The following is a 7,980-nucleotide window of genomic DNA, read 5'->3' as shown; positions in this document are numbered from 1 at the left end:
GGAACCCAGCCAAAGGGGCATTACCACGGAATGCAAGAAACCAAAACCAAAGGTAAGTCCTCAGCAAGGGCACTAGAGATGCCCATCGGCAATCTCCAACGGCAGGGCAGACACCTTTCACGGCAGCAGAGGCCAGATGCTAAGGACCATATGGTCAAACGTAGCCACTGATTTTAGGGGCCTCCAGTGTTTGGTGCCCAAGCAGACGCCCACTGGACCTCCAGGTACCCTCAGTATTTCAATCTGGGCACCCCAGAGCTCTAGCAGCCAGGCTCACTAAGTGTTAGCCTGTGTACTTAGTGCACCTGGAACCCAAGTCGATGGTAATAAGAGGTCAGCACCCCCAACTACCACTAGGTTTAATGGCTGGGGGCTTTTAATGGGCAGGGTTTGCATTTGCATTTTACCCCATTGCTGGAGTTTGTTATTTTCCTTACGCTGGTCGTCATTTTCAGGAGGCCCAACTGGCTCCTTCCTCTGCAGAGCTAGATGGTGCCTGTCAGCACAGCCATGGGAAGGGTGGTGTGTGCGACGCGGTCTCCACGAGGAGCCCTAGAAGCCCTTGTGACTGATGCACAATTTTCTCTGGCTTCATCCGAGCTCAGAAGGCGTCACAGATTCCAAGGGCAGGAGGACCATTGTGATCAGTCTGACCCCCATGTGACATAGGCCAGAGACCTCACCGGCCTCCGTTCCAGAACTGGTGGGGGGAATCTTCCGATGGCAATTCCACCTGCACAGTGATCCCTCAATGCTGACTCAGCCACACCGGCCTGTATATTGTGGGGACAGTGCCAAGGGTCCCCCTGCTCCAGTTTGCCCACCCAGGAGAGTTCGGGAAGTGTGCAGGGGACTCCAAGGCATAACTGAGTGCAGCGTGCCAACAGCAAGACAATTATACACATGCACAGGCACAAACTTGGGTGCAGAAGTGCCATGAAAAGAGATGTCAGGGCGGGAAAGCTAGGAAGGACACACTGAGAAAGAAAACAGATTTACCAGCGCTTGTGGTGGAGCTGTGGGTGAGTCATACCTGCCATCCCCTCCCTTCTATATGGTATGTGTACGTTCTGTCCCTAAAGGGAAACAAGTGTGCGTTAATTAGACAATCGTCAGAATGACAACCAGCCTGGCACATGGCCAGGGGAACTCATTACATCAACAGCGTGCTCTTTGAAGTGCTGCAGCAGCTAGCGAGAAGCCAGGCGCAGAGAGGGAAGCCAAGTATCCTCAGCCTCTGTTCTCGCCAGGCTTTGTGCGAGCTCTAGAACCGGTGGGTTTGAATAAGAGCGGACGTTCCTGCCTCGGTGAGCTGAATGCCAAACCTGAATTACCAGCAGTGTGTGTGGCTGAACAGCCAGCCAGGTGACAGTGTGCTGCAGGTTTTTCAGGTACCTTCTTGTCACACACACAAATAGGCTTGTTATCAGGGGCAACCGCCCGCGCAGCTACTTAAACAGGCGCGTAGGACACTGGCTTTTTGAGAACGATCCGGTCACTTACATCTCCAGGTGAGTGCAAACTTTGACCTAAATGCACTGGCTTTAGTGAGAGCCCAGGGTGGAACTGAGGACTGTCACGGCCTCAGCTGCAGCAAGAGGGAAGCAGAGGGGTGTGGGGATGAGGGCCAGAGCCACACTGGCACAAGTACTGGTGGAAGAAAGTGCCCAGGTGCAGAAAGAGGCATGTAATAGTACCAGGTGTTGACGCACTTTGCAGTGTTAAAAGGTAGGGAGTTGGCTCTGCTGGCTGTTGTTGTATTCAGATTATTATTTCTTCTGCTTTTACCAGATATTTTGCTATAAATATGGAGCTGCTGAAGCCAGCTGGAGATTAATTAGATGCAGCACGTTACTATTTTACATGATCACTGATTAAGATAGTTTATGTAGTAAGGAGCAGATTCGGTCACCTTGTTTACAGTGAATGGTACCGTAGTGTGTGTGTCGCCCCTCTCGCCCATTGATTTCAGAACCAGTGATGACTGGTGTCAGCAGGACCACCAGCAAAAGTACGGTATGCATCAGCCAGAGTAAAGGTGGCAGAACCGAGCCCTGGACCAGGACACGTTGCTGAAGCAGAGAAAGGGACTGACATGCTTTGGGGGCTTTTCAGCTTTTCCCATTCGCCTTTTGGTTGCTAGTGGTTTGTTGTTTTGATCCTCCCGGCGGCAGGAAAAAGGGGTATCTAAAAATAGCCACTTAAACATTCAGTCAGAGCAGAGCCCCTGACAACTGAGCGATTGTGTTTGCAGACTAGATAGCAGGGAGGACAGTGAGACGGAGCACAGCACTGGGGTTAGGCAGCGCTGCTGCAGCTTAGCAAAGCAGGAAATATTAAAAAGAGGCCAAACTTCCAGTGAGATTTACCGATCAGTAAATATTGACAGAAGCAGCCACCAGCCAGATATTGCGCGTAGCGTTCAAATGAACCGGCGGTGAGGATAGCTGTTGTTTGTAACTGCTCGCTAGGAAGCCAGCACAGAACACCATTAACCCTTTGTATGACCATTGCGTAGAACATCTGAGCACCAGAACCGAGATTTCTGCTTCCTGTGCTTGAGACGACTTCAGCAAGGCAGGAAACTAGCTGGGTTGTACTTAGTTGAAATCACAATATTATCTATTGCATAAAGGATGAGCCTTTGGCAATAGCTTGCAGGTAGCAGGCGAATCTGGCACTCAGACACTAAGGCCCAGAACCTCAAAGAAATGGAGGCACCTGACTCCCATTGAAATCACTGAGCCTATGGTGCTAGGTGCCTTGGAAGCGCTTGGCCTGGCTTCAGAGATCCAGCCATTTCTGCTGCTTGCACTCAGGACCGGCTCTAGACACCAGCAAAGCAAGCACGTGCTTGGGGTGGCACAATTCCAGGGGCGGCATTCCGACCATTCTTTTTTTCTTTTCGCTTGACCAGTTGCGCTCTCGGAGCTTGGGGAGGCAAAAAACCTAGAGCCGGCCCTGCTTGCACTGTCAGGACCAACCCTACGCATGAAGACTATGGTCTGTCCCATGTTCAGTAGCCGTGATTCCGCTGCCTGTGGAACCAGAGCTAATCAGCTCAGGTTCTTTAAGTGAACAATGTGTTTTTGCAGGATGCAGACTACAGCTTGGGGCCCCTTTGAGAGGAAAGATGCTTTATAATGCAACCTAGATGCCCAGCTTGGCCACAGTCATGTAGCTTCTCTGTGCCTCAGGTTCTTCATCTGGACAATGGGGATAATGACCCTGCCCCACCTCACAGGGGTGGTGTGAGGATTAACACATTAAATACTGGGAGATGCACAGCTAATACAGTGATAAAAATCATATAAATAGTCACCTAAGTGGCTCCGCAGAAATATTTTCAAAGTCCATCCAACTACAAAGCTATCTGGGTTTACATGAACCCAGCAGCCCTGCTCTGTAGGACTTGGCTTATGCAAAGCCCACATTATTTTCTTTACATTCATTTTTAAATCCCCTAACAGTTAGTAGCTGTTTAGCCATATGACAAATCACTTGCCCCGTTAGCACATTTCCCAATGCAGAAGCCTGCCATTTGGCCCCAGACGCCTGGCAGAGCCCCAGAGTGACACCTGCTTGCATTGGGTGGGTTCTATCTGACTGGTCCTTTACTTTAATACCCCCACTTGGAAATCTAGGGTGAGATCCTCAGCTGGTGTAAATCAATCCAGTGAAATCATAGAACTGGAAGGAACCTTGAGAGGTCATCTAGTCAAGTCCCCAGCACTCAGGGCAGGACTAAGTATTATCTAGACCATCCCTGACAGGAGTTTGTCCAACCTGCTCTTAAAAATCCCCAATGATGGAGATTCCGCAACCTCCCTAGGCAATTTATTCCAGTGTTTAACCACTCTGACAGTTAGGAAGTTTTTCCTAATGTCCAACCTAAACCGCCCTTGCTGCAATTTAAGCCCATTGCTTCTTGTCCTAGCCTCAGAGGTTAAGAAGACCAATTTTTCTCCCGCCTCCTTGTAACAACCTTTTATGTACTTGAAAACTGTTCCCATGTCCCCTCTCAGTCTTCTTTTCTACAGACTAAACAAACCCAATTTTTCAATCTTCCCTCATAGGTCATGTTTTCTAGACCTTTAATCATTTTTGTTGTTCTTCTCTGGACTTTCTTCAATTTATCCACATCTTTCCTGAAATGTGGCGCCCAAAACTGGACACAATACTCCAGTTGAGGCCTAATCAGAGTGGAGTAGAGCGGAAGAATTACTTATTGTGTCTTGTTTACAACACTCCTGCTAACACATCCCAGAATGATATTTGCTTTTTTGGCAACAGCATTGCACTGTTGACTCATATTTAGCTTGTGATCCACTATAACCCCTAGATCCCTGTCCGCAGTACTCCTTCCTAGGCAATCATTTCCCATTTTGTATGTGTGCAACTGATTGTTCCTTCCTACATGGAGCACTTTGCATTTGTCCTTATTGAATTTCATCCTATTGACTTCAGAATTACTTTAAATCAGGGGCCCTGCTGATTTACAGCCCCTGAGGATCTGGCCCCTCGTGTTTTGTGGCTCTCACTGGAGGCAAGATGGCGAGGGTGGTAAGTTCATTCAGGTCTGGGTATAAACTCGCTGGCTTTGCAGCCGGAGTGTACATGACAAGACAGGTATGTGGTGCCTCAGAACTCTTATTACTCCTGGATTACTGAGAAAAGTCTTACACAGAGGCATAGGGGCCAACCCCACACTGCTGGTGCCTATCTCTCCTCAGCAGCTTCAGCTCCTCTGGACTTCCCTGGGAGTTGTGGGGTCAGCCCATGCTGAGCATCTCTCACCACGTGGCCCATAGCGGAAGGACAAACAGGAATGTTTCACCTCCATGAGAAATAGTTTTGTGTGTGCCAATCCATGCCCCATTGTGCCCCAACGTTACTGGAGCCATGGGACGAAAATCTTAGAGGGCAATTCTTACTCATTTGTCAGGCAGCCCTCGTGGATGCAAACAACTGGAGGGCCCAATCCTCAGCGGGTGTAAATCAGTGTAGTTCCATTGGATTCGATGGTCTGATCCCCAGCTGGAGTAAACTCCATTGGAGTCCTTGGCCAGCTCCTCAGCAGGGGGAGTTTCGTGGTGTCAGCGCCCCCTTCCCTTGAATTCTGACGTCAATGGAGCAATGCTGCTTGACACCTGCGGAGGTCCCAGTCCTGTACAAGGACCTCAGCGCTTGTCCCCCCATGCTGGCAACACCACCGTCCTTCCTGACTCACATGCGCTAACATTTCTGAGTGTTTAGGAGGCATCTGAAAATTCCTGGTCAAAATTTCTCAAAACAAAAAAAATGTCTTAAAATTTGGCCCTTTCTCTCCCCCCTCCAAACCCCCAGCCCTGCTCAGGGAATTTTCCAAAAAACATTTTCCTCAAAAAAAAAAAAAAGAAACTTTAGATGAGAAACTTTAAATGAAAATATTTAGCCTGTTTGTTCTATTGACTGTTTCTTAATTTTCTTTTTTCAGTTTTGTTTTGTGGGGATTTTTAATTGCCAATTTTGATCCATCAGCCTCGTACATAAAGGAATGTTTTATCCCCAAATCAAAAAATTGTACTGACATTTTAAAAAATGTTTTGAACACTTCAATTTTAAAAGCAAAAACTACTGTTTTAAGCAAATCTGCTGAAAATTGTGACTAAGGCACAGAGTCTGCACTAGTGCTAGCACTGATGGCACCAAAGGGGGGAGAATTTCAGGGAAGCCTCAGGTAGCCCCAGCCGCTGTGGGTGGCACAGAACACACGTACACCCGGGAAATAGCTTCCCAACAGCAGAGACCAGGACACGAACCATTTGAAAGCTTCTGCCTTTGGGGGCTCTATAGCCTCTATCTACACTGCACACTAAGTCTGGGGGACCCAATCTTGGGAACGCAGCATTTCCAAGCCCAAGCTTGAGCATCCACACTGCATTAAAACCTGGCTTTGCAGCCGGAGTGTACATGGCAAGACAGGTACGTGGTGCCTCAGAACTCTTATTACTCCTGGATTACTGAGAAAAGTCTTACACAGAGGCATAGGGGCCAACCCTGGTCTCACAGCCCTGCTAATGCATCCACACGGCACTGCACAGCCCTACGGACTCGGATCTGCGGCTAGACCAGCATCCATGCTGCAAAGTGACAGGGCGTGGCCCTGAGTCACAGCAGGAACTAGGCTCTGGCCCCCTCCACAGGGTCCTAAGACCCACATACTGAGTGTCTGATTCTGTGCGGACCGAAGTGGGCATGGCCTCAAACCTGCATCCGGGCCTGGGCTTAGTGTGCAGTGTAGACACACCCACTGAGCTTGAGGTTACCGCGTCTTTCCGAGGTCTGGGGGAGCCTCGGACTGGGGCTAGTGAGGGAAAGGGAATCGGCAGCCTGAGGCCAGAGATCACGGGTGGTGAACACTGAACAGCCTGAAGTCATTGCAGGGGTATCCCTCCCTTTGGAAACTGCCTTGCCACGGAGCTGCCTCCGGCTCCACTCACTCACTGGAGACTGCTAAAAGAAACGAACAGCTATAAACCTGAACTAGGGAAACAAATATGCACGTGTTAAATTTCATATGCAAATTAGCTTGCATAAAATTAACACATTTTAAAGAACGACTGTTTACTGAGTACTGTCAGCTGGCCCCAGCCCTGCCAAGGGAGCTTGCACCCCAAACCGGCTCCAGATCGCCCTAGATGAAGGCCCAGCCCAGGGCCGGATTAACCTTTTGTGGGCCCGATGCCAAACATATTTGTGGGCCCCCATGGAGGCAATGGAGCATGGTGCGGGGAGGCCAGTCCCTGGAGCGAGGGGCCAGCCAGAGGCAATGGGGCGTGGCATGGCAGGGGCCCGCCCAATGCGAGGGCACTATTTACAAACTGGCAGTTGCCAGAAGCACAGTGGCCTGCCTGGCCCTGTGTGGCCAGTTTGCCCTTCCCCTCGATTGTGTGCCCAACACCCCCCGATTTCCTATGGCCAGTGCCCCCCCAGACCCACCACACAAATGCGCCCTGCACAACACCACCCCTGCCCAGCGCCCCCCTGCCCACCGCCCCACCACAATTGCCCAGCACCCCGCATAGAACCCCCACTCCCTAGTGCCCCAACACACACAGATCCTCATAAGAACATAAGAATGGCCATACTGGGTCAGACCAAAGGTCCATCTAATTCAGTATCCTGTCTACCGACAGTAGCCAATGCCAGGTGCCCCAGAGGGAGTGAACCTAACAGGCAATGACCAGCCGTTCATCTCCACCCTCTGACAAACAGAGGCTAGGGACACCATTCCTTACCCATCCTGGCTAATAGCCATTAATGGACTTAACCTCCATGAATTTATCCAGTTCTCTTTTAAACCCTGTTATAGTCCTAGCCTTCACAACCTCCTCAGGCAAGGAGTTCCGCAAGTTGACTGTGCGCTGTGTGAAGAAGAACTTCCTTTTATTTGTTTTAAACCTGCTGCCTATTAATTTCATTTGGTGACCCCTAGTTCTTGTATTATGGGAACAAGTAAATAACTTTTCCTTATTCACTTTCTCCACATCACTCATAATTTTATATACCTCTATCATATCCCCCCTTAGTCTCCTCTTTTCCAAGCTGAAAAGTCCTAGCCTCTTTAATCTCTCCTCATATGGGACCCGTTCCAAACCCCTAATCATTTTAGTTGCCCTTCTCTGAACCTTTTCTAGTGCCAATATATCTTTTTTGAGATGAGGAGACCACATGAGGAGACCTCCCTGCCCCTTCACAGCCCAGCACCCCCCAGACTCTCCACAGACCCACTCCCCCAAGCCCTGCCTCCTGGCCACACTCACCAGCCTTGCTGGGAGACGACTGTGTCTGCCGGGCTGAGCTGGCGCAGGCAGGGCCTGGAATCGTTCTGGCCCCTTGGGAGTGACGTGATCAGCCAGGCCAGGACCTGCCCCAGCCGGGGTCCCTCAAGACGTACTTGCCTGGAGGGGCCCAGCCAAGCCTTCTGCACTGTCTCCC

The 7,980-nt window shown here is 50.1% G+C and overlaps 1 protein-coding gene across 3 annotated transcripts in view; it reads left to right on the top strand.

Annotated features, from left to right (window-relative positions):
* Positions 1-1,170: 1,170 nt before the first annotated feature.
* HOPX (HOP homeobox) overlaps positions 1,171-7,980 on the top strand; it is a 30,507-nt gene continuing 23,697 nt past the window's right edge. The window contains exon 1 of one of the 3 annotated variants that reach the window (XM_054030763.1): positions 1,171-1,307. The gene's annotated coding sequence lies outside the window, so the exon portion shown is untranslated. Of the gene's footprint in view, positions 1,512-1,657; positions 1,729-7,980 lie in introns of those variants that run through there. The other 2 variants (XM_054030762.1, XM_054030764.1) reach the window with 2 other exon arrangements.

The sequence above is a fragment of the Malaclemys terrapin genome, chromosome 5 (assembly GCF_027887155.1).
Source record: "Malaclemys terrapin pileata isolate rMalTer1 chromosome 5, rMalTer1.hap1, whole genome shotgun sequence".
Lineage (NCBI taxonomy): Eukaryota > Metazoa > Chordata > Testudines > Emydidae > Malaclemys > Malaclemys terrapin.
This window is presented reverse-complemented; position numbering and strand designations above follow the sequence as displayed.